We start from the raw sequence: 24,642 nt of genomic DNA on the forward strand, positions 1-24,642 counted from the left end.
CATTTTGTGTTTTATTCCTAAGAGAGTAGTTCTTTCTTTGAATAGTTCATTAAATAAAGTGTGTTGCGTTGTCAGAGCGAATAATGTCACACACACCGCATCGGGAAAATACTTCACTGACAAGGAATTTCACAGCACATTTTGCGTCTGGGTGGGCACAGGGCCCTGCTTCCACCCAGAGAGAGAATGGACACACCACTACGATCAAGTACCGCGCTCCAGTACACCTTTCCCCCATTTCTGCATAATCTATGTGCAGCTCTCAGAAGAGTCCGATGGGGCGGGGCAACGTCCCTCGCAATGTTCTCAGTGCCATCCCTGTTGTGAACACTTGACACGTGGTGGTAAATTGAATCACCATTTGTGTAAGGTGTTCCTGCAAGTTTGGAATGAACCAATTTTCTTGGAGATCGGCAGCTATATGTTGTTTCGAACGGTGGACTGGAAAGTGTAACTGTTCAAACACAGTGTACAATAATTCAACAGGCATGACAACTTTTCCTGTACACTTTTGTCACCATAAGAGATTGGTGGGTGATTGTGTACACCCACGCTTGAGCCATAAGTCTTGTTCTGCAGCTGGTGCCCTTCGTTGTAACTCTATTATTTGCGTAATGGGTAATGCTGTCTATGCTTCTGTTGTAACGCTCACCTGATTCCCGTAGAGGCGCCGGTCTTGACTGGGCGTATACCGTATCTTCAAAGGTGATGTGTAACACACGGCTGGCTCTTTGGGCTGGACCTCTGTGCACTGTATGTCTGACTCGAAGGGTAAGATGTCTGCAGATAGAAAATATGGGATTAAGGAACTGGGTTAATGAATGTCTCTCTTCTTCCCTTTCTCTTCTCCTGTAGAACCCCAAAGGTTAACGCTCTCACCTTAGGTAAGTGAACGCTGTGCTCTCCATCTGCCTCGGGGCAGGGTGCTGTAACCAGTTTCTTCACTGGATAAGGGGAGCAGGCCTCTTGACTTCAGAGGACTGCTGTCCGTCGTTTACTGCACGAACGGCAAGTTTCGAGTAATTCTAATGTCTTTAAAGTCTTTAGTAATGATGTCTCTTGTTTTGCAGGGTTCCGGCGATGGCGGATGACGGGCTGAAGTGAGTTGAAGATGGAGCCCGTGTGATGAATAGAAGCGCCTGGAAGCACGTAAGTAAGCGCTTGTTGCCTGCTTCACGATGCGCTCTAACTGTCTTTTTATTTTGCAGGTACAAGTTCGGAGCGGCTGCAGGGTGCCGGAATACCCACTGGGTTAGATGTGTAAAGGAGTAATGGCACGTGAGTATTAAAGTTCCCCAATGTCTTTAAACGCACCTTGTTTTGTCTTTCAGATGCGGGATGCAGCGCTGAAGGCCTCCGGAGCGTGCAAAGAGTTGGTAAGCTTTTGTCTTTCAGATGCCGGAATGCAGCGCGAGGCGTTGGTGACAGCCGATGGACCAGGTAAGTGAAGAGCTGTCACTGAAGACCGTAATGCTAACCTGTTCTTTCTTGTCTTTATAGGTGTTGCTGAAGACTGGATTCAGGATGGTAAGCCTTTTTCCTTAGGCCCAGGATCAGATGCAGAAGACACGATGAGCGTTCTGCTGCAGAGGATGCAGAATAACGCAAAGCAAGATTCATCCATCGGGTGTGGTTTAAATAGCCTCCTGTAGTGCTTAGGTGTCTCCTTCCACAGCCACGCCTAGGTAAGAAAAGAGTTCCTGCTTTCCAGAAGAGTTCCAGTGTTCTGAATCTAGGGAGTGGCTCCTGCCCCACCCAACAGGAAAAGTAGTTCCAAACAGAAGAGGATCAGAGGCTCAACTGGCAGGCAAGTAAGCAGCATGGTCTGCTGCAGGTAAGTCCACCCAAGCATTATGAGCCCGGCGCTTCCAGCGCTGGGACTGGGCATATTTATGAGCCTGGTGCCACTGGCGCCAGGACTGGGTCCAAAAGGTCCCAATTGGGACTGGCTGGCACTCGGAACCTGGGTTATGGATCTGCTTCCAAGGGAGTTGGGAAAACTCTGACCTTTTGGAAGCAGAGATCATGACAGTACCCCCCCCTCAAGGCCCCTCCCAAACCGGGCTTCTCCGGGGGTTTTGGCTTGTCAGGAAATGTTCGGTGAAATCTTTTGATTAGGCGAGGAGCGTGGACATATTCAGCAGGTTCCCAGGGTCTCTCTTGGGGGCCATAGCCTTTCCAGTCAATTAGGTAAAATAGCTTAGATTTGGAGATCTTGGAGTCCAGAATGCTTTTGACTTCAAACTCGAGTTCTCCATCAACTAGGATAGGTTTTGGAGATTTAGTTAGTCGGGTTTGAGGTTGCACGGGTTTTAATAGAGAGACGTGGAAGACCGGATGTATTTTCATGTGCGGGGGCAAGTCCAACTTGACCGCTACTGGGTTTACTATGGTAGTGATGGAATAGGGACCAAGGTATCTTGGGTTGAATGTGCGTGGCCCTTTTAGAGGTAGATATTTGGTGGATAACCAGACTTGATCCCCTACTCGATATTGAGGGGCTTCCTTCCGATGTTGATCTGCTCCTTTCTTGTATTGTTCTTTAGCCCTTTGAAGGTGAGAAACAGCTTCCTTAAAGGCTTGGGTGATTGTAGAATGCAGGTAGTCTACTGCTGGTGTTTCAAGATCTTGGAGGGGATCCAACTCCGAGGTTCGAGGGTGACTGCCGTACAAAAGAAAAAACGGGGTTTTCCCAGTTCCCGAATGGACAGAGTTATTGTAGGCATATTCGGCTATCCAAAGGATGTCTTTCCAAGTTTGTTGCAGCATGCAGCGTAAATACTGTTCCAGAGTTTGATTGGTCCTCTCGGTTTGTCCGTCGGTCTGAGGGTGGTGACTGGTCGATAGTCTCACATCAATTTGAGCCGACTGACAGCAACTTCGCCAAAAATGAGAAATAAATTGACTACCTCGATCCGAAATTAGAACCGAAGGAAAACCGTGCAGTCGGACGATGTTTTCGAGAAATTCTCCGGCCAGAGTTGCTGCTGTTGGCAAGCCTTTGAGCGGAATGAAATGCGCCATCTTGGAGAATAAGTCCACGATTACTAGAATCGTATTGTATCCGGAGCATGGAGGTAGATCGGTGATGAAGTCCATAGAAAGCGTATGCCAAGGGCGAGGTGGGATGTCAATAGGGCGTAAGAGGCCTGCTGGTCTTTCCTTTTGACTCTTGTTTTGGGCGCATACTCCACAGGACATTATAAAGTCTCTGATATCTTTTTTCCAAGACGGCCACCAGAAGTAGCGCTTGATCTTTTCTGAGGTCTTGGCCATACCGGGATGTCCTTACATTAAAGAATCGTGATAACAAGAGATTACTTTTTTCTGTAGATCTGTGCTGGGTAGGTATAATCGTTCTTGGAAATACAATAAGTTGTCCTTTACTGCAAAGTCCTTTCCCTGCAGATGCCAATTCTGTATGTCTGCTGGAGTTACAAGTTGCCTGGCTTTATCCTTAACTTCCTCTATGGATTCTGTGGCGATTACACCCAGAATTCTTTGTTCGGGAATGATTGGTACAGGTTTAGGGTTGATCAAGTGTTCTTCCACTCCCATCCGAGAAAGGGCATCAGCTTTACCGTTCTTTGTACCAGGTCGATAGGTAATTATGAAGTCAAACTCGGCAAAGAATAATGCCCAACGGAGTTGTCTAGAGGATTGGGCTTTAGCGGTTTTCAAATATTGCAGGTTTCGGTGATCCGTAATCACAGTAACGGTGTGTCGGGCCCCCAGCAGATAATGCCGCCAAGCCTTAAAGGCAGACTTGATAGCCAGAAGTTCCTTGTCAGTAATCGTGTAATTGATTTCAGGAGGCGAGAATTTGCGGGACCAAAATGCCACGGGATGCAACTGATTGGTTACCGGGTCCTTTTGTGATAGAACTGCCCCCATGGCAAGGCTTGAAGCATCAGTTTCCACGATGTAGGGGAGTTCGGGGCGAGGGTGTTTTAAGATTGGTGCAGAGATAAATTTAGTCTTCAAATCCTGGAAAGCTTGTTCCGCCTCGGTAGACCATTCAAAACGTTTGTTTTTCTTTAACAAGGCAGTGATGGGCTGGACTATTCGAGAGAATTCGGGGATAAACCTGCGGTAAAAGTTAGCGAAGCCTAACATGCTTTGCACACCTTTTACGGAGGATGGTGATGGCCATTTGAGAACTGCATCAACCTTCTTTGAATCCATACGCACTCCGCCAGGTGATAATATGAATCCCAAGAATTCAACTTCAGTCACGTTGAAAACACATTTTTCCAACTTAGCGAAAAGTTTGTGTTGACGCAATCTTTCGAGGACCATTTTCACGTGTTTCCGATGTTCAGATTCCGATGAAGAATAAACGAGGATGTCGTCAATGTAAACAACAACACACACATCTATGAGCTCTCTGAGGACATCGTTCATAAAATATTGAAAGGCGGCCGGGGCATTGCAAAGTCCGAAGGGCATGACCTGATATTCAAATAGCCCATACTTGGTGCGGAAGGCCGTCTTCCATTCATCGCCCTCTTTTACTCGTACCAAGTGGTAAGCTCCTCTAAGATCCAGCTTTGTATATATGCATGCTTTTCTGACTTGGTCCAGGAGTTCAGGGATCAAAGGTAACGGATATCTATTCTTAACGGTGATCTGGTTCAGGGAGCGATAATCTATACAAGTTCTAAGGTCTCCTTCCTTTTTTGGAACGAAGAACAAAGCTGAAGAAGCAGGGGACTTGGAAGGACGAATAAACCCATTTGCCAGGTATTGATCCAGGTATTGTCGAAGGTGAAGGTTCTCAGGCTCGGTGAGGGCATAAATTCTACTACAAGGAGGAGTAGATCCAGGTATCAGGTCTATCTGGCAGTCATAAGACCTATGAGGAGGTAGAGAGTTAGCCTGATCCTTCCGGAAAACATCTTGGTATTCTAGGTATTCGGGAGGTAACTGGGGAGTCTCTGAAGAAATTGCTGCCAGTGCAACACCAGGTGGAGGGTGACAAGTAGAGACACATTCTGGAAACTGGACCGTTCTTGCTCGCCAATCGATCAGAGGATTGTGTTTCTCTAACCAAGTTATTCCTAGAATAATCTGAAACTGAGGGGCCTTGATCACATCGAACACGATCTTCTCATGGTGTCCATCTTGACTTACTAGCGTCACCTCTTGAGTGGTATGCGTTACTGGCCCGGAGGCTATCTCCGTACCATCCACCGTAGTAATGACGTCCTTTACAGCCTTGGGACAAAGAGTTAGATTCATCCTCAAAACCATTTCATGATCCACATAATTGCCGATGGCACCGCTGTCGACGTAAGCTTCAATTGCATGTAATCGATCCGGATTATCAGGGCTAATGAGGACCATAGGTATCACGAAATGCGAGGTCACGGAACTGGTTTTCACGCTCGGCAAGAGGACCTCTATTCTTGTCGGGCGAGGTCGTTTCCCTGCTCAGAGTTTGTAACTTTGGTAACTGCAGCTCCTACTGCCTTCTTGGCAGGTTTCACCGGACAGTCTCGAAGAAAGTGCCCTGAGTTTCCGCAATAGAGGCATAATTGCAACCGTTTTCTCCTTTCCCGCTCCTTTTGTGTTAGAGGACCTTTCAGACCCCCTATTTGCATGGGTTCCCCGGAGTCTACTCCTTTGGAAGGAGTTGGCGGTTTGGAAAATACTCGAGCATCAAACTTGGAACGATCGGCCTTCCTGTTCTGCAGTCTGTGATCTATTTGAACGACTAAGTCTATATAGTCCGAACAATCTTGTGGGGGATTCACTACTTGGGCTAACACATCTTTGAGCTCTCCACGTAGACCTCTATAAAACAGCGTAATCCTTTTGTCCTCAGGCCATTGAGTTTCCACTATCAGTCTGTTGAAAGACGCAATATAAGCCAAAAGGTCTTGATTACCTTGTCGCAACGAAAGAAGCTCATTGTCCAAGGCCTGCCCCTGTGAATGTCTTGCGAACAGTTTTTCCATACTGAGCTGAAAAGCTTGAAAATCATGGAGGACCGGATCATCTTGATTTACTAGAGGGATCGACCAGTCTGCCGCATTGCCACTAAGGTACGAAAGCACGAAAGCTACTTTAACTTGATCAGTTGGAAAGGCTGCTGGCCGGCATAAGAAATGCAACCGGCACTGATTGATAAATACTGCAAATTTCTTTGGCTCACCAGAAAATCGTTCGGGCGGAGCCAGAGGTACATTCCCAGGTAGGTTGATCTGCACTGGATTCATAGAGGATGTAGAAGGAAGATTTCCCCCAGATGCGGGTAACTGGGTCTGTCCGGCTTGTGACTGTAGCAATTGTCTAGCGAGATCATCTGTTCGCTCCTTGGAAATAATCAGTTCCCTTCTTAGAGCGTTCGTTTCCTGACGGGCTGCATGCACTTCTGCCCTTAGTTCCCCAAGTAACTGGGCTAGCTGGTCGGTATCCGAGGTTTCCATAGCGCCTGGACGGGAGTTTTGTGGTAGGCTTTGCGTTCTGTAACGCTCACCTGATTCCCGTAGAGGCGCCGGTCTTGACTGGGCGTATACCGTATCTTCAAAGGTGTTGTGTAACACACGGCTGGCTCTTTGGGCTGGACCTCTGTGCACTGTATGTCTGACTCGAAGGGTAAGATGTCTGCAGATAGAAAATATGGGATTAAGGAACTGGGTTAATGAATGTCTCTCTTCTTCCCTTTCTCTTCTCCTGTAGAACCCCAAAGGTTAACGCTCTCACCTTACGTAAGTGAACGCTGTGCTCTCCATCTGCCTCGGGGCAGGGTGCTGTAACCAGTTTCTTCACTGGATAAGGGGAGCAGGCCTCTTGACTTCAGAGGACTGCTGTCCGTCGTTTACTGCACGAACGGTAAGTTTCGAGTAATTCTAATGTCTTTAAAGTCTTTAGTAATGATGTTTCTTGTTTTGCAGGGTTCCGGCGATGGCGGATGACGGGCTGAAGTGAGTTGAAGATGGAGCCCGTGTGATGAATAGAAGCGCCTGGAAGCACGTAAGTAAGCGCTTGTTGCCTGCTTCACGATGCGCTCTAACTGTCTTTTTATTTTGCAGGTACAAGTTCGGAGCGGCTGCAGGGTGCCGGAATACCCACTGGGTTAGATGTGGAAAGGAGTAATGGCACGTGAGTATTAAAGTTCCCCAATGTCTTTAAACGCACCTTGTTTTGTCTTTCAGATGCGGGATGCAGCGCCGAAGGCCTCCGGAGCGTGCAAAGAGTTGGTAAGCTTTTGTCTTTCAGATGCCGGAATGCAGCGCGAGGCGTTGGTGACAGCCGATGGACCAGGTAAGTGAAGAGCTGTCACTGAAGACCGTAATGCTAACCTGTTCTTTCTTGTCTTTATAGGTGTTGCTGAAGACTGGATTCAGGATGGTAAGCCTTTTTCCTTAGGCCCAGGATCAGATGCAGAAGACACGATGAGCGTTCTGCTGCAGAGGATGCAGAATAACGCAAAGCAAGATTCATCCATCGGGTGTGGTTTAAATAGCCTTCTGTAGTGCTTAGGTGTCTCCTTCCACAGCCACGCCTAGGTAAGAAAAGAGTTCCTGCTTTCCAGAAGAGTTCCAGTGTTTTGAATCTAGGGAGTGGCTCCTGCCCCACCCAACAGGAAAAGTAGTTCCAAACAGAAGAGGATCAGAGGCTCAACTGGCAGGCAAGTAAGCAGCATGGTCTGCTGCAGGTAAGTCCACCCAAGCATTATGAGCCCGGCGCTTCCAGCGCTGGGACTGGGCATATTTATGAGCCTGGTGCCACTGGCGCCAGGACTGGGTCCAAAAGGTCCCAATTGGGACTGGTTGGCACTCGGAACCTGGGTTATGGATCTGCTTCCAAGGGAGTTGGGAAAACCCTGACCTTTTGGAAGCAGAGATCATGACATCTGTGTGTTGGGGCGTAACAGGGGTGGTAAGGACATACTCTGTACCCACCTGGATCTGGAGGTAAGATGCTCTTTTTGTTTCTGCGTCTGTTGCAGCGTTTCCCAATAATATTTTGTCAGTGTTGTGTGTGTGAGCTAGGCATTTGACGACAGCTACGACAGAAGGCTCTGCGAGGGCCAAAATCAACTCATTCAGCAATCCAGCGTGCTGTACTGGGGAGTGGTCTGCTCTTCTGAACCCCCTTCTCCTCCATCTGGACAGACCCGAGTGCACCGTAGCGGTGACATATGCAGAATCTGAATACATTTTAACAACACCCTTTTGCTGTCTTTAGCCATTCAATCAAAGCGACAAGCTTTGCTGCTTGCGCAGAAAAATGTTTGGGCAATCTTTTCAGAATCAGTGTTTCATTTTCCCCTTCCTCCAACCTCACCACCACAGCCCCAACATGTTTTTCACCTGTCTCCAGATCTATGGATGCTGACCCGTCAATGAAGAACACCTCCCATTCTTCTCAAGCGCTATCTCGTGCATTTGGGATATCATCTCCTTCTCCTTCATATGACAATGGCCTGAGGGCACGCTGTACTTTTCGATACTGAACCATGATGTCGCAAGGAATACATATCTCAAGCACTATTTCTCCATCATCATTTGCATCCTCGAACAATTCCTCATCAGTTATTTCCCGCAATGGTGTATTGGGGTCAACACATAAGACTGTGCATCATTGGCACACATTAATGTCCGTCCCTAGTACTACTATTCTCTGGTTGGACACTTGCAATCCCTCTAAATCTATGGACAGGATGGTGGCAGCAACCATTGGGAGTGCTACAGGGCAGAAGATAAAATCAGAAGGTACTCTCCACTCTTTCCTTGTGAGCTCGGATACTGCTCTTGCTAACACTCGAATCCCATTTATGAACATATCAGGGTTTACAGGTACTCCGCTTACCACTATTTCATTTGCCATTGTGTGAATCACCAGCATCGCCCTGAGGGAGCACATGGCGGGGATGGAGCAAACCTACTAAGCAGATCCCTCCCCAGTAAATTGACAGGCGAGCTTTCATAGTATAGGAATGGGGCTCGCAGAACCTTTCCCCCAATTTTGACATCCAAATCTTCTGTATATGGAACTGTTACTACAGCCCCAGAGAATCTCTGCATGTCGAGAGTTTGTACTGATAACGGGAAATCACCTTCACAAATACATTACTTTTCCGTCCCTGTGTCTACCATGAAGATGAAATGCTTATTTCCTATCTCTGCCCCCACCAGTGGTTCCTCTTCTGGGTGCAAGGTTGCCGACAGTACTGGACCCGCAAGAGCTCTCTGTGGGCTGTCCTGGTCTGGATATGTGTCTGTCCCTGGACAGTCTATTGGGTTCCCTCCCAGGACACATGCACCTTGGTATGGTGCCTCTGCACCAATTGGAGCAGTAGCGAAAGGGTTTCTGTTCCCCCCAACCTGAGCATTAGGGTTGCCTTGCTGTGGCTGGATTGTGTGAGGGGGGGTGGCATAGGTGGCAGAGCCTGGCATGTGGGGAGGTAGCTGGGGGTAGGCTTGTGTTTCGTACAGGTTCATCATTGCTCCTTGTGCTGGGTCCTGTGGGCTGCCGGGGTGGGGGTTGCCGTACTGTTGTTGATTGTATTGGGGTTTATTATATTGGTAGTTCCCCCCCTGCCTGCTGTGGCACTCTCTGGCAAAATGTCCCCATCTTCCGCATGGACAACACTGCCCTTGCCCTCCTCCTCTTGGTCCTTGCCCTCCGATCTGTCCCTGAAACCCACCTTATCCTCGTGGTGGTCCTCCTTGCCATTGCGGTCCCGTATATTGTTGATTTCCTACCCACTGTCCTTGTCTGTCCAGACCACTGCCATCCTAGCCTGTGTGGCAATGGAGGCGCACCCTTCTTCTCCCATCTGTTACCGCCGCTACCTTGCCTAGTTGGTTCTGTACCAGTTTTGCTTCCTCAGCCTGCCTTCTCTGGATAGTTTCTTTCTCTCTCTTTGATCCTTCTGCAGTGGTGTACACTTATGCTTTAAATTTCGGGCCAAACTTTTGCTCCACCCCCGCTATCTTGTCCAAGGCCTTCTGTACTTCATTGGGGAGTCCTCGCTTTATGATAAAATAAAACAGGAATGTTGATTGGTCCCACGCGGTGCCCGTCTCTGCCCTCCACATCTCTTGGACCCGAAGAATGAACTGCACAGCATCTTCCTCATCTCCCATAGCGCATTGCATTATTGAGTGTACATCAGGAGTATCGGGGAAGGCTTGTCGCAGTGCATCCCACACATGTGCTCTGATGTTATTCAACGATGCCCCAGCATGAGTGTCATTACTGATCATTACTCCCAGGTACCCTGCTTTCACCCACACTGATTCTGCCTGATCCCCCACTGCTGATACTAGCCAGCTTTTGATATCTCCTATCTCCAGGGGCACTGCATCTTGTAGTGTGTTTCTCAAAGGCGTAAATACATATTCTCACGCCCGCCGTGAGTGGGGGAGGGGTTTGAGGAGGTTGTTTTTATCCAACTGTGACCATGGGACATAATAAGGTCGCCCCGCTCCCTAATGGATAAAGGGCATTTGTAATTTTGCTTTTGCTTTCCCACCTTTTGCTCCACTTCCTTTCTTTTTCGCTAGAGCCATTCTCCCGAACCTCTCTCACAACCTCCCTTCCCATGTCCCTTCTACCCTCGGTGTGGACAGGTGTACTTGCTCGATCCCACCCACTGCTCCTTCTTCTCCATTGTCAAAGTCACTCCAGTGCTCCTCGTCTCACTGATCCCACATTCTCATATCGCAAGCTGTCGGATTCCCCTTCCCGTTCAACGCGCACGGCCCATATGGGGGCACTATCAATCCCGAATTAAAAATCTCCGGATTTCCACTCGTCCTCCTGTGGAGGAGGTGGGGTTTGGGTTAATGCTGCATTCTCTGACTCTCTTGCTGCTTCACAGGCTGCTCGTAATCTAGCTAGCTCTGTGCAGGTGGAGGACAATGTCACTTCTATGTCCCTTGCACTCATTCCTGTGTGAGTGGGTGTAGTTATGGTGGGGTCGTATGGTGGAAGAGGTGCTGTACTTTTATTACCTTGAGCACTCCCTCCAGACACATATGTCGGATTCGAATACCCTTCTGTGGGTCGTGTTAGTAATGGGTACATTTTCTTAGGTTGCTCGTCCCCCCTTTGCACTCTCTCCCAGGTCATCCATGGTTAAGTTCTCAGATGTTCGTTCCCTTTTCTCTATGACAGGTAGAGAAAAGGCCACAAATCCAATATCTCCCTTCTGTTTTGAAGTGGCTTTCCCTTGTATTTAGCAGTCAAATATGTGGACATATGATCTAGGGCACTCTTGTCGAAGGACCCTTCCTCTGGCCAGGAGTTGGGCATTCCTTCCCCTTTTATTTCTGTCACCCACTGCTCGTGGTATTTCTTGATCTTTTCACTGTTTAGCGGTAGGCTCTTACATATATGTGTCAAGAGTGTGTCTGTCCCCATGGCTGTCGTCTCTTTAAAGAGCAGGTCACTAAAAATATTTGTGCAGTGTTTATCTCCCGTCCTGTCAGGGCTTACAATGTCAGTTAATCTATATCCGTCACATATATGTAAACACTGTTATTACATCGTCAGACAAGGTGGGCATAACTGTTGCTTTAGGATACAAAACAAACGTACACTTAACACATAGTTTCCCTCCCTCCTTAGAGCATTCCCATTCCACTCTTACTTGCTTTTCATTCAAACCATACCCACCCCTTCTGGGCTTCCTTCTTGCATATAAAAAGGACACTAAAAACAACAAACTAAAATAACAAGCTAAAACAACAACCACTACTTGTTCCCGAGCCCTCTACTTATACGGGGCTCCTACTTTGTTCTCTGTATTTGTATTCTCTTGCACTGGTCGGGACAGTGTACTATGGCTGCCACCTTCCAACCTCTTTCGGGGCTAGGCTCCCCTTCCTTCTTTTTTTCTAATCTCCATAAAAACTAAAAAGAATAAAACCTAATGGCCATATACAAAACTAAGGTCACTCCAATCACTCTCATTCCTTACGTGTTCCCCTCCAGCATACTGCTCCATTCCCAAACCCTGACATTGCTTTTCCTTGCAATCTATACTCACGTGTCCGTGTTCTTCTGAAAGCCTCCATTTGCGGTTAATCCACAACATGCCTGGGCCTCTCACTGGTGCTGCACCGGCTCCAACGAGCAGGTGGGATTTTCGCAAAGCCGGAACCCACAAGAACCGTTTCTGCTGTGTGCACGTTTTGGGGGACTGATCAGCTGTAGGTGGGCACAGCCTTTCTGGAGAGGCCCTGGATAACGCAGCAGGTACGGGGGCTAAGGAATCACGTCACGGGGTCACCAAATGAAGACATATACCTCTGAACGCACACTCCAAAGTAAATAGAACCCGCTAGGGAAGAAAGCCAAGAAATAGTTTTGCAAGGATAACAAAGTTTTATAGAAGTGTCAGCAAAGAACTCTGGTGTCCGAGAGCGCTCTGCCAAAACGTACACGAGCAGCACATTAAGAAGGCCCACAGCATCATCAGTGACATCATCACATACGGTACAAATCGACATGGCTGATTGGTGAGTGACATATACAGAGGCCTGCTCCATAGGGGATTGTCAAGCGCTAATTGGCTTGTTCTTCCCCGTCGATCCTTGAGCACATGGGTCAGCTGGGCTCATCTGTGTGGTGAAGGTCAGGGCATGCATCAAACACATTATATCTAATCTAAGCTAAACAACTGAAACCGGTTATTCATCCATTATGACAGGCACCTGGGCATCAGAGGAAAGGGGTGACAGCGAGAAAGGAGGGTAAAATACAGTTATGGTGACCCCTAACTTCGAGACTTCGTTAATACCGCAGTTCCTGCCCCCAAGGTCTCCTCCCGGGGGATTGATCTCTGATTTATCCTTCCTAGTACCTCATGTTACAGGAAACGTGTTTTGCTATTGAAAAGATGTACAGCGGTACAAGCTTTAGATCCATGGTGGGCACCTTGGGGAGGTTATGGCCTGGGGGTCAGGTTGGTGGAGGGTGGCTGGCTCCGGCCTGGCTGGGTTGGGGTCAGAGGCCCTGATAGAAGTTTAGTGGAGACGGATGGGTGCATCGCAGGGCCTGGTACTGTCTCATGCTCTGTACAGGGCACATTCCTGAATGTAGATAATTGCAACACTGGAGGGACAGAAGGAAAATGGACTTCTGTGGGAACAGGGCTCGTGCAGAGCTAGCCTGGTGTGCTGATGGTTTGGCACCTCTGTGTGAACCCAGGATGCAGGCTCCGCAGCCCTCAGTGTGTCCGTCTTTGGCCTAATACAAAATCGACGGCGGGCAGGGATTTGGCTGCTTCCAGGCACTACAGAACTTTTGTATGCACCCTTGGAGTGGGGGTTTCTCCCCCCTTGCAGGATATATCGTTTCATAGGGGGGCCCGCCTTACTTGGAAGCACTTTGGGGGTGGTATAGGCTCATTTCCATCCCAACATTTTCCACCGAACATCAATTAGTCTCCTAAATAATGTTATTCATACCTCATCATTATGGGCCTCATTACGACCCAGGCGTTAAGGGTTAACGCCGTTGTTAACCCTTAACGCCTATTCTGATTTTAACGGCTGCTCTTAGCAGCCGTTAAAATCCATGGCGCTAACCTGCCATGATGCTAATTACGCCACCGTAATTTACGGTGGCGTAATTAGCGCCTTTCCCACTCCCATTATGCCCTATGGGGCAAAAATGGGAATGGGGAAGGGAAAATGGGAAATGGGGATTTACCGCCCTACTCACCTTGGAATGGGGCGGTAAATCCGCCATCCACCATGGTGTAAACATAGTTTACACTATGGTGGTAAAGTTGCCGCAATTAGCGCCTGGGTCGTAATGACCCCCTATGTCTATAACCGAGCTTACTCATTACCTTCCCATAAGGAAGCATAGCGTGATCACTTCAGGAGATGCCAACCACTATCATACAAACCTATCCGCAGACCCTACACATCACCACATTCCCAGAGCGTGATAGCTCCTCAGAAAGCTAAATTCAATTGTACCCGCTCCTGTCAAATTTGACCAATTTGGGAACTAACCAGCTAAGCCACCATCGCAGCCCCCCGCCAGCCAACTACGTCTGGCCCTGTTCCTTGTTTACCAATGTCAAGCCCTACCCATCTGGGTATCAACTTAGAGCCACCACTGCAGAGCCTCATAGCACTTATCGTTTAAACATTGCGGTTGGATCATATCATGATATGATATGATAGTCTATTTATATAGCGCCTATACACAATGTGTTTCAAAGCACTTCAAGGCAAGGGAGGGAACAAGGGAAAATACGATGACATTCTTACAGGCCATGAACAGTAAGGATGTGAAATTAACTATCGTACTCAGCCTGACGACATTTCAGATAGTGCAAGATCCAAGACATAGATAAGGAAGGGAGGGGGAGAGTGGGAAGGAAATGGAGACAGCCAGGCGACTACCGTACTAGGCATGACGACATTTTTGGTAGAGCCGGAGAAAAACAAAAGTTGGGGGAGAGGGGTGCAGAAAGGGAGGAACAAAACAAGTGACTATCGTACTAGGCCTGGCGACATTTCAGATAGTGCTGGAGGATGGGGGGGGGGCAATTAAGGGGAGGAGACAGATGAGGTTGCTATCATACTAGGTCCAGGGACAATTCTGATAGAGTAAGTGCATAGAAGAAAGTAAGGGCAGGAGGGGAGGAGATAGGAAAAGGGAGAAAGGCAGAGGAGGAGAGAACAGAGAGTAAGCAGTCAAAAAGAGTGGAGAAGCAAGAGGGGAGAGCAAAAACACATGGCAGAAGTCAGTAGTAACACATAATTTTGCAAGCCAGGATACAAGATGAAGATGGGAACAGCATGATTCAGGGCCACCATGAGTACAAGATGCAAAGGAAGTCCAGCATGAGAGTTGAGAAAGGGTAACACACCGTGAATCAATGAAGTCCATAAAAGTCAAATCCAGCATTGGCCACAAGACGTTGATGGTGAAACCAGAATGTATCAGGACATACTCCTGCAGAAGTAGGCTGGAGGGGAGTGGCGGGGAGGGGGAGCAGGGTAGAAGAATCAAGAAAAACAGGCAACTCCTGTGTGCGAGAAGGGAGGGAGGAACAAGGCAATATCACAGGGGGACCTGAGGGGGTCGGGATGGCTTGTGGGGACAGAGGGAGTAAACACATGTTGGTGCATGCTCACCTGCTGTCTGGGCAGGGAGTCGGGCCCTGGGTCCTCCTGGTCCGAACAGGTCCAAACAGGAATTGCCCTTTCCTTCGTCAGCGCTTCACTTCAGACACCCGGGCGACAGATGCCCTTGATCTAAGAATTAAGAGCAGGAAGGAAGAGGCAGGGCTAAGAAGGTGGGTGGTGCTTAGGCCAGGTGACCTAGATCCACTTGCACCTGCTCCCCATCTGCAAAGGAAAAGAGCCTGGAGGGCTCCTTAAGTAGGGAAAAAGAGCGGCAACCAGGAAGGCACCAGGTGGGGGGGGGCTTGCTAAGTGGGGAAAAAGAGCGGCAACCTGGAAGGCACCAGGTGGCCGGGGCTTGCTAAGTGGGGAAAAAGAGCGGCAACCTGGAAGGTGCCAAGTGGTCGGGGCTTAGGCCAGGTGACCTAGATCCACTTGCACCTTGTCCCCATGCCACTTATCAGGCACACAAGGTGGTATATGATCAAATGAGGCAACCATGACCTACCTAGGAATAAGGCCAAGAACTCCTGCACTGTAGGCACAATAGCGACTATGCTTTGCTGGACTCTCAGGAGAATTATGTGATAACCATAAACATGTCAGAAACTACCCAGCCTCCTGCCATAACCTATGACCAGGCACCAGGAAAATGGGCCCTCTGCCACCTACAACAGAGCCTCCGGAAAAGGACTGTCCAACCGGGCTAACACAATATAATATGCACCAGCCAGAGTATCTCTCTCGGAAATCTACTACCCCGAACCACCAGGACAGCCGCAGCCTGCTCATCGAGCTCCGAAAGTTACCTGGTACAGGGGCCTCCTACAGATAATCAGACACTCATTCCTACCAATATGCTCACTCTCCACTTCATACCAAAAAATAATAGAACGCAGATATACCCCTCGATCAATTTCGGCCTAGCTGCACAAATACCTACACAACTCCTTGAACACCTCAACAGTCTGTTAGAATGCAGTTGTACCCCATGAAAAAAATCGGCCTAGCTGCACACATAATTTCTTACACAGGCCCCACGGCAGCCAGAATGTAGACTCTGGGACCACCAACCTTGCTGCACACATTACACTGATCTCTCACAACCACTGCACTGCACTTAGCATTAGAATGCAGTCAACCCTGTGCAAGCCGCTCTGGCTGCACACATACCAAGTGCACCCAAGCACTTTATGCTACCGTGCTGTCTCCACTTACCTGGACTACGGTCCCCAAGGGTGTTCGACCCACAGCACTTTGAGACCATACCAATGGTACGTAAGGCGCTATACAAATGCACTGTAACAGAACATAACATAGCATATATCCATTCCTTGTTCTCAGTGGGCCTCATTACAAGTGTGCCGGTCTGGTAACAACGGTGCCGGTAAGCCTACCAGCACTGTTGTTACTGGACCAGCACACTACGAGTCTGCGGGCGGGTGCCGTCCTGCCCGCCAGGGTCAGACCTGGTGGGTGGAACGGCAATCGCCTGCCGACTTTCACGGAAGCACCGGCACCGTTATTAACGGTGCCGGTGCTTCCGTGGTCCCCATTCCCACTGAGTCCTATGGGACTCAAATTGGAATGGGGATTAACATTTACTGGTGCCTGACTTCCCAGAACGCCTGGGTCATAATTCCCCATTGATTCTGGCAAGCCATGCGCGGTAAATTTTGCAAGTCCGACAGCAACCTGCCGGCAGCACCGGCAGGGTTACCGCCGGACTTGTAACGAGGCCCAGTATCTTAATTTGGTTGCTTATTTAATTGGTAAAATCAAGTCCGGGATAACTGTGGGGTGCGGTCACAGGCGTGCTTGAAAATATCTGGCCCACACAAATTAAGCAATGCATGCATCCCTTGGTTGCGATCACCCTTATGTTCTGGCTCAGTTTCTAAGGGTTGAATTTGTTGACACACCTTTCATTTCATGCAAAAGCCACATGCATTTTCTTTCTTTTGCATGGCATCATTTGGCCTTGGATGTCTGTTTGCATTCACAGTCATTTGGTAAAACGGGCCTATAGACACTGATAGTAACGCTACATGTGGTGATCCATTCTTGTATAAAATGTATATCACATTACAGTGATATCGTAACCATATTTTTCTTAGTGTACTCAGGAACAATGCTTTGTGATGCCACTTCCTGTTTTGTAAAGGGGTGAAAGGGCGTGTGCCATCACTTCCCGAAATGTCAGTTGGGAGGGGTGGGGGGCCTCAAATGGCATCACTTCCTGTGATGTCATCAGAGGTCAAAGGTTGTGTGATGTCACTTCTGCTACCTCTGACACTTTGGTGAAATGACACCCGTGTTTGTTTGCAGCCAATAGAACAACGCTGCTTTCTGTGAATCTTTTAACAGGCAAAAAAGATAAGCGTCAAGTAACAACATTTATATTTTTGGGAAAATACTGATAAAACACAAGAATTTACAAACCATGCACTGAAACTAGGAATCCCTAATCATAACCAGAGTGTATGGAAAAGAACAGGCATATTCACTGTACTACCTGCTTTTTAAAGGCTGCCAGTGATTCATTGTGTTGCTTCATCAATGTTTCCGATTGTTGTGCTAGAGAATTCTGATCAGATAAAATAATGAAAAAAGAGTAAATTAACATTTCCCCTGTTAAGAGTAATAACATAAATTCTGTATGCATCATTCCTTGTAAACTGAGGGGAAGTATAGGGATGTAGGCTTCTACCACAGATGACTTCCCCCTTGAAGGGCATATCTCCCAAAATCTGAAAGTAAAAAGTGACCTTTTGTGTACTGAAACTGTCCTCTAGTCATCATGCATGTAAGCACAGCAAGAAAGCCAATAGTTTCAAAATACACACAATAAATAGTTTACTAGCAAGAGCAATATTAAGCATTTTAAAGCTATTTTGTACATGTATTAGAAAAAGGATTCTATGTCGAGGCACTTCACCGTTTACACGGCAGCTCCTACTCAAACCTTCCTGGTGCTATTGTATGTTTTTGCATTGCAGATACAAATATCTAATCATCTGGGTTGTACCCGTGTCCTTTTGGTTCAGGACTAATAATAACACAATAAACAACCATAAGACTTAAATTATATTTCACCACTTTTCACAAAAATTCTACTTTTCTCTTGTAATTATAGTTTCAAAAGAGCATACAGTGGGTTTTTATCAAATATAAATTGTATTAACCAGAAAAATCTAGGTAAAATGTATCAACCTCAATCCCTTATGTACACGTTAAAATCTTAGAAAATACAGGGACAACATTTAGGGCCTCATTTAGAGCTTGGCAGAGGGGTAAAAAAGTCGTGGTCATTCTGTTACCGCCACTTTTTTTTTGCAGAAACAGAATTACTGCTGTTGTTACCGCTCCGCCAGATCCAGCGTATGGCGTTGAAGTGGAGGATTTGCCTAAAACATAATGCTGGAGGTAAATCCTCTCCTTTAAAGTCAAAAACGTCAGCAATCCGGCTCACAGTAATTCTGCCAAAAACCCCATGGAGTCTTATGCACTCTGAAAATGTGGACTAACACCACCCTACCACCATTTATAATCCTGTGGTTAATCCACTGGACCAAGTGACAGTAACTGTGACCAATGTTGGCAGAAATTCAGCGTAATTACCACCGAATTACAGCTAAACTCGGAATGAGACCCTCAATCTCATCTACACCTCCTAGTCTGTTGAAACCTGGTATTAACTGATTCTGGTAATACCTCAGTCAAGGTCAAGCTCGCACCCTTCTCAGATAATCCAGGAGGGAGGACAACCCTCAATTTCAGTCATCCCCGCAAACCGTGGTCACAGGACATAAACCTTGTTAGATCTAATAATGGATTTTGTATCTGTATTGTCTACGTTTTTAACGTTTATGTAAGTGACTGAGGTTGATACATTTGCACCACAGACAAACAGACATTTATTAAGCGGAGGTTACAAACTCATAATGACACTGACCTAATAGAAAAAAAGATTTAATGCACTTTATTTACAAGTTCTTCGCCTAGACAAATAACCTAGTGAAGGAAGGAATGAATGACTGGAGAGAAGATATTGCTAACGATGCAAGACTCCAAGGAAATTACCCTCTCCCACCCTGCAATCCCAGCTTTCAGGCGCTGATAACACTCCACGACAGCAGACACTGGAGATTGCCTGGGTAAATTAGCCAAACACGTAGTCCTTCAGATTCTTGCGGAATGATTTGTAAATGGATTCATCACTGAACCATATCAGAAGATGGTTCTACAGCATAAGCAGGGGGTATTTGGGAGTCCTGAATTGATATGCATGATGACCCAAGGGTTTTTAACAAAATGATGGCGCAAGCGTCAGTGCAGGGGCTACATTTAATTCACCTCTGTTTCTGTATTACATCATTATAAGAAATCACCATACTGGTGGCAGTTATCTTTAAACATAAGCCATCCCAAGTTTGAGGTATGATGGCTGGCATTTCATATAATTATAAAAGCCACACCTGAGTGTGTATCATATATGTGTCTTTATTGTGAGCCAGGCCAGCTATGGACAGGCTGCTGTACCCAGTGAGACCATAGTGAGTGTGGACCGCCTTCTTTTGATCCTTTCTGAGGATGGGTAAAACCTCCCTCCAGCAAGACAGCCCCTCACCAGGAGCTGTCCTGGGAAAAAGGAATCAAAAAGTACACCCTACCCAAAACGACTAGCCTCCCGCTAAGTCGTTGCATAGCAAAGGGCCTTTAATGATATGGCTCTGAGAAGGGGGCAGTGTTAGTGTAGCCAGAGGAAGCTCAGCACAAGTGGGAAGGGTTTCACTATCTTGTTTCTCTCTGCACCTCTCTTTCCTTCCTGTCGCCCCCCTGCACCACCTCTAACACCCACCTGTCTGATTTGACAGTGCCCCAGTGTCGCAGGTGTTGGGTTATGTGTCCTCCCACCGGGGGTGAGATGCAGGATGGGCAGCATCCTGGAGTCCATTTTATTTAGCCTGGGCTTTGTCATGGCTGGATCCCCTTCCTCTTTGGGTTTGCTATCTCGAGGAACTCTGATGATACCTGCCTGTTGTTTGGTAGTAGACTGCAGATGAGGTTTGCCCTTGAAAGGACCTGCTGTATGCTCTGTATCTAGTGCTATAACCTTGAAAAGAGCGAAAGGGACGACACTCCTAATCTTTGTCTCTGAGGCAGCGTATTGCCCTTGCTGTATCAGTGTCCGACTTGATGCCTTTTAGATGGTCGTCAGTCTTCTTCGCAAAGAGCTCTTGGCTGTCAAAAGGCATGTCTAGAATGTGTGCTTGGACCTCTGGTCTAAGGTTAATGGGCTTCATCCAGGCTTGACGCCGCAAGACTGTGCCATGAGCCGTTTGTCTAAACCCACATTAGGCGACATCCACAGCGGCATCTATCATATGGTCCGAGGCGCTCTCACCATCCGTGACTATGGATTTAGCCTCCTCCTGAAATTCGGTGTTTAACCAGTCGCGACATTCAGAGCCATAGCTCCCGATCTAATCTGGCTATCATAGCCATTGTGTTTCCGGCCCTCACAGACAATGACGCAGCAGCTGATACCTTTCGGCCCATCGCCTCGAGCTTCCGTCCCTCCTTGTCAGGTGGGGCAGTGAGCAGGGAGGCTGGATTCTGTAGTCTCTTTCTTGCTACAACCCTCACCACAAAGTCGGGATTTGGGTGACCTCTTAGGCATAAAGGAGCCTAATCAGGGGCTTTGTACTTTTTCTCTGGTCTCGCCAGCAACGCAGGTGTGGAGAGTGGAATGGCCAAAATCTTCTCCCCTGCCTCACAAATTGTCTCCAGGATCAGAATCGTGGTTAATGTCCGGCATATTTTGTCCCTATGTTCATAGAGGACTGATGTCTTCTAGCCACTTGGATTTTAAAAATCTCAGCCGATTTGGCAATGGTGGAGTGAAACAAGACAATATCATCCTTGGGGGGGGGAGCTCCCCCCTCGAATCATGTTTCTTCTCAGTGACAATGGTGTCCCAGTTGTCCAGCTTTGTGTCGGGTGTATCTCTGGTTAGCTCTCCCCTTGTGTCGCAGGGTCAGAAAATCCCTGAAAGGGTTGTCCCTATCATCTGGTTGCACAGGATCGTCCATGGGGTCTTGATGCCATTCAGAGACTGTGATGGTAGATGGTGCTTTGGGCTCTCGGGTCCTTTGTGGTGAGGACCGTGGCGGGAGGGAGAATGCCTCAGTTTTTGTGGTCTGGGCGACTCACTATAGTGGGATCGCTGCCTATGGTGACTGCTCAACGATGGTGAAGAGCGGCAAGTGCGGGCTGTGGGGGACCTGCTTCGAGTGCGTGCTGCGGAGGACCTGCTTCGTGAGGGTCTACCTTCTCCTTGATTTGATAGAGCAGTTATTAGTCTAGCTCTTTGTCTCCTTTGAAATTCCTCCATTCTTGTTTGCATGGATTGCATGAGGGCTGGGTCGAAAGGATCCGCTGTATCTTCCATGACTGGTTACCAGTGTGGGCTATGTTCTTTAGGTTGTGCTGGCTGTAGCTCCTCCCCCTCGAGTACTCCTACTGCAGAATGAGGTCTGGCAATTCTGCCATTTCTCTTTTCAGGAACAGTTGTGCAGCCCCTCTAAGCTCCCTAACTGTGCAGCTTGTGATTCCAGGGCAACTAGCTCTTTCTCCGGGTGAATTAACTGTATTGGAGGCTTGTCGACGATGTCCACTGCCATGGACGATGAAGGCTTTTTTCTGCTGGTTGGAGGTGTCCATCGACAAAGTCTCCATCGACGACAATGTCGATGCTCCCTAACTGTGCAGGTTGTGATTCCAGGGCAACTAGCTCTTTCTCCGGGTGAATTAAATGTATTGGAGGCTTGTCGACGATATCCACTGCCATGGACGATGAAGGCTTTTTTCTGCTGGTTGGAGGTGTCCATCGACAAAGTCTCCATCGACGACAATGTCTTCATCGACGAGTGTTGTTTCATAGACAAATGCTGTTTCATAGTCAAATGTTTTGTGGACGAATGTTTCATCAAGTCTTTCGACAACAAGGTTTTCGTCAACAAGGTTATGATTTCCTTGGTCAACGATGGTTTGTCTGTCGACGGGCCATGCGCCTTGGATGGTGTGAGGCTGCTCGTGGATGGTGGCAAAGGATTTGGTGTGGACGGCACCCCCGTGGACAAGCATTCTGCCGATGAAGATGAAGACATCAAATCTTTATTTTCCCTGTGGTGATCCCCCTTCTGCAAGGTCTTGGAGGCCAGGGTGGCCTTCTCATTCTTTTTCTTCGCCTTGGGGGGTGGAGATTCCATCCTTTCCACTGATGAAGATCTCCTCTTCTGAGCTTGCTTTTCTCTCAATGCGTCGGGTTGATGTGCAAGGCACAGTTTTTGATGACTGCTTTCCAAGTGTAGCAGTAGAGTCTTCTATGCCTGTCCTCGAGTGTACTTTTTGAGAAGGTCTGGCAAATCTTGCAGGACTGTATATCATTGGGATAGAGGCAATAAATACAGTATTTATGAGGGCCTCTGATAAAAAAAATCACCCTCTTGCCACACTTGCTGCAGTCCGTGAAAAGGGAGTATTTTTTCTTAGCAGTGTGCATGTCTGGCTCTGTTATGAGGTAATAGGAAGGCAGTCAAAATTCGATGATTTTGGAGGGAAGGAAGGTGTCCTGAGCCCAGGAAACACTATGGCCAGTGAAGTCACAATCCCAGCAAAAAAAGACTACATTTAGGTAGAAGAAAAACAGGTTTAAAAGGATTAAAGTGAAAATACCTCAGAAAGCTCTAGAGGAATCCCTTGTCAGTTAGACCACAGTGAAACATCTGAGGAAGGCTGCCTGGGGTGGAGCTTAAGTCCTGCCACCTCATTGGTTAGGGTCTAAAAGGACCAAAGGAGGTGGAAGGACTGCACAAGTGAAGGGCTACTCAGGGTAGCGTTTTCCTAGGTGAAAAAAGTTTAATTCATTATAAAACACTTTAAATTACCGAGGATTCCCGTCCGGTCTGACGATGAGGAATATTCAAGCATGTGAATCTATGAAAGATCCAATGCTGGAGAAAATATGGTAAGCCCTACTGAGAGTCCGTTTCCATAACTTATACAGCTAAGTCCCTGTGTTTTGAGGCTGGAATTCCTAAGCCTGCAAAGTACCAATACTTCAGTAATCTTTGCAAAGAAACAAGAAATGCTCTGCTTTGTGATTTCCTCACTTCTGTGGTGATAAATAAGAATGATTTTGTACTTTTCTTTTCACTCAATGAAGTGTCAGCGCTATCACAGCACAAAAAAACAGAATAACCCTGGTCCAGATGTAGTACTGATGTACACTTTTAAAAAAGAAGGGAGTATCTGGGCACCATACCTGGCAAAATTATTGTATGTTTACAGATGACGGGTAAAATTCCCCAATTGTGGCAAAGAGCCAAGCCCTATCTCCAAGAAGGGAGGTAGATATTCCCCAGCTAATTACCATCCGATTTCCATTCTGGATCGTGCTGGTAACACATATGAGAAGTGCTGTTAGAACTGGGTGAGTTCTCAACAAATAATTTCTCACCTTCAGGCCGGCTTTCAGAAGGGATTCAGTAAAGTTGACCAAAGTTTTAGACTCCATTTTCTGTGGCAAAATATATCACTTTGAGGAAATTAAACTTTTTTTTTCCTTTGCAGACCATAGGACTGCATTTCATGCTAACCCAAGAAATGCATTATGATGTACACTGAAAGAACTAGAATTAACAAATGCTTTATTGCGGGCAATTGTGGCACTGTATACAGATAATACTGCCACAGTTAGATAGAGCAAAGGCAGTGAAATGAGCTCCCCTTTCCCAGTTGAAATAGGAGTAAGGTAAGCATGCATTTTGGCCCCTAACTTTTTTAACCTTTTTATTACCCTTCTAGCCAAGAAAATATCTCAATTGGATGCTACAGTTTTGAATGGACTCCCAATGAGTGTTTTACTATTTGTGGAAGATGCCATTCAGGTATTAAAAACTTTGGCTGGTTTGATTGGGCATTTATCATTGTATTACCAAGGGATCAGATATAAACCTTCAGAAAACAAAGGTGCTTGTTTGCATAAGAGATAAAAGGAAGACATCCAAATGTAAGCTTCCCTTGATGAGCTAAATGTTGAAGCGATTTCCTCATACGATTACCTGGGTATTAGCTTTTTCTGAAAGAGTTTCTCGAGACAGAGAGGTAAGTCCTACCCTCAAAGTCGTGAATCAAAAGCTAGACAGCATGAATATTATGGTGCCGAATATTGGGGTTACACCAATACTATAGCCCTCATTAAGAACATGCCAGTCTGGAAAAAAGTGCTGGAAACTACGGACACCGGCACCTTTTCCAGACGGTCATACTGTGAGTCTGCCGGTAAGGGCAGTGAACTACCGACAGGCCTGACCTGCCAGTAGTTCAGGCCCCTACCAGCAGATAATTCACTGAAGCACCGTAACTAACAGTGCTGGTGCTTCCGTGTTCCAACACGGGAATGGGAACTTACTGTTCCGCCACCGCTCATAATATACCAGTAATACTGGGATATTGGGTGGCGGAAACG

General features: G+C 47.3%; 1 long non-coding RNA gene across 1 annotated transcript in view; it reads right to left on the reverse strand.

Moving 5' to 3' along the window:
* Positions 1-24,642, reverse strand: part of LOC138504765 (uncharacterized) — a 216,047-nt gene that overhangs the window by 125,902 nt on the left and 65,503 nt on the right. Inside the window, exon 2 of the long non-coding RNA XR_011279955.1 lies at positions 17,623-17,694. This is a non-coding gene — a long non-coding RNA (uncharacterized lncRNA). The remainder of the gene's footprint in view (positions 1-17,622; positions 17,695-24,642) is intronic.

Source organism: Ambystoma mexicanum, chromosome 11, assembly GCF_040938575.1.
Source record: "Ambystoma mexicanum isolate Mex_15411 chromosome 11, UKY_AmexF1_1, whole genome shotgun sequence".
Taxonomy (NCBI): Eukaryota; Metazoa; Chordata; class Amphibia; order Caudata; family Ambystomatidae; genus Ambystoma; species Ambystoma mexicanum.